The following is a 2,320-nucleotide window of genomic DNA, read 5'->3' as shown; positions in this document are numbered from 1 at the left end:
TGGCGCCGTTGCCGGGTACGACTTAGTTTTTCAGCTTATTTATTTGCATTAAATTAATCGATCATTCTTGTGGAGTAAAACCCACAAAAAGTTAATTTTTCAGCAAAGTTTAATTTTTATTTTAGTTGTTAGTTAGTTTTTCTATTTTTGTTCAGTTTTCCCTTGTTTATTGAGTTTATCTGCAGGAGTTCATGACCAGAGGCTCAAACACACCCTTGGTGCCACCACTTGAAGATCCCGAGTCTGCAATTCACAAGAACAAGACGCCCTTACAAGAATTTAAGTCAGCTTTTTCAAGGAAGTCGAGAAAGAAGACAGGAGATTCAAGTTCATCCTCAAAGCACAAGAGCAATTTTGAGCACTTGGATCAAATACCCGTCCAAATCGAATCCGAATACGATACCGAGCCCGAATTTGAAGAACATACGAGTGAACCCGAGAACGAGCCAAGGAACGAGATGGCAGCACTTGAAGAGATGTCCATGGGAGCTTACAAGAAGCGGATCCAAGACGATGTGGGTCTCGGTTTAGTCCAACCCGCAATACCTGCTACTGCCACGTTCGAGCTGAAAGGGCACATCTTGACTGCACTGAAGGATATCCCATTTTTTGGGAAAGATCATGAGGATGCTTTTAAGCATCTAGATGAAGTCAATGACATTGCGGATTACTTCAATGTCCCAAATGTCAATAGAAACACCGTCTTGCTTAGGATGCTTCCCATTACTTTCAAGGGAGCTGCTAAAGAGTGGTTAAAATCACTTCCACCGGGTACAATCACCACTTGGGCTCAAATGCGTGAGCAATTTCTGGATCAGTTTTGCCTACCATCCAAGATAGCTAAACTCAAGAAGGCAATAGCCAACTTTGAGCAACAACCGGGGGAGTCATTATACGAAGCATGGGAGCGGTACAACGGCTTGCTCAGAAATTGCCCTCAACATGATCTAAATGTGCAACAATAGATGTCGATTTTCTATGATGGGGTTAACGTTATAACGAGACAACTCCTTGACTCTCAAGGACCTTTGACAAAGAAGAATCCAAGGAAGGTCAAGGAGCTGATTGAAGAATTCGCGAAGCACTCTTGCGAATACCACAACCCTAGGCAAGATGGAATCAAAGGCGGTGGAGGGGCCTAAACTAAAGAAATAGTAGCTGTAATGGCCATGCTGAATAATTTGGATTAAAGGACGACACAAATGGACCAGTCAATTCATGCCATAAGAGTGGGTTGCGAGAGATGTAGTGGTCCACACTTGACCAAGGACTGAAATTTAGATGAGTTTGGGAACAGAAAAGCTCAAGTGTGCTACTCGAGTGGGGATAAGTTTGATGAGGACTGGAGGAAACCAAAGAAGGAGTGGCTGCCATATGAAGAGTATAAGAAGCAAAAAGAAGAGAAGTATAGGCAGACAGGTCGAGGCTTCTATCAAAAGGAGCAGCCACCAACTGAGAAGAAACCCGATCTAGAGACCATATTGATGAAGTTTATATAAGCTTCGGAAAAGAGACACGATGCCACTGATTCTGCTATTATTGAACAACAAACTTTAATACAGAATCAACCAGCCTCCATCCATAACCTTGAAGTACAATTTGGTCAACTAGCCACTCTGGTTCATGAAAAGTTGTCCCCGAAGAATCCCAAAGTGAAGACCCAATCTCATGTAATGACCATCGATACTGAAGAAGAAGCAATCTCTGAGTTCCTGGAAGCATTGGAAGAAGAACCACAGCAGCCCGATCCAAAACCAAAGAAGCCAAAGTTCGAAAGTGAAGGGGTTGCTGAAACAGCTTCGCCACGACGTGGCTCTTGTCTGAACAAAAAGTTTCTGAGCCCGTTCCGGTTTATCAGCCGCCTTTTCCGTTTCCATCCCGAGCTGCACTTAATCTACTGGAGAAGGAGCATATAGAGCTTGTCAAACATGTGAAGGGAATCCTGATTAATATTCCCTTTGTCGAATCCTTATCCAAAATTCCCGAGTATCAAAGTTTACTGAAAGCCTTGATAGACAACCGTAACCAATTAAAGAAGAATTCTAAGGTGATTCTAAGTGAGCAAAGCTCAAAATCTGTGTTGGGATAGATACCAGAGAAGACGGGGGATCTTGGACGCCTCACTCTTCCGTGTGAGTTTGGTTATAAAATGAAGGTTAATGCTTTAGCCGATTCTAGGGCTAGCATTAATTTGATGCCTTTTTCATTTTATCAAAAATTGGAAATTCAGAAGATGAAGGCTACAAAAATGACGATTCACATGGCGAACCGTTCAGTGAGACAACCCCGGGGCATCGTGGAGGATATTTTGGTGAAAATT

The 2,320-nt window shown here is 42.8% G+C and overlaps 1 non-coding gene across 1 annotated transcript; it reads right to left on the bottom strand.

Moving 5' to 3' along the window:
* Nucleotides 1-842: 842 nt before the first annotated feature.
* LOC145103457 (small nucleolar RNA R71) lies at nt 843-949 on the bottom strand. Its single transcript, XR_013706549.1, has one exon. It is a non-coding gene; the product is annotated as a small nucleolar RNA R71 (small nucleolar RNA).
* Nucleotides 950-2,320: the final 1,371 nt, after the last annotated feature.

This window comes from Lactuca serriola, chromosome 4 (assembly GCF_051521515.1).
Source record: "Lactuca serriola cultivar US96UC23 chromosome 4, Lser_US96UC23_V15, whole genome shotgun sequence".
Taxonomy (NCBI): domain Eukaryota; kingdom Viridiplantae; phylum Streptophyta; class Magnoliopsida; order Asterales; family Asteraceae; genus Lactuca; species Lactuca serriola.
Note: the sequence above shows the minus strand (reverse complement) of the source record. Positions and strands in the feature narration are given on the sequence as shown.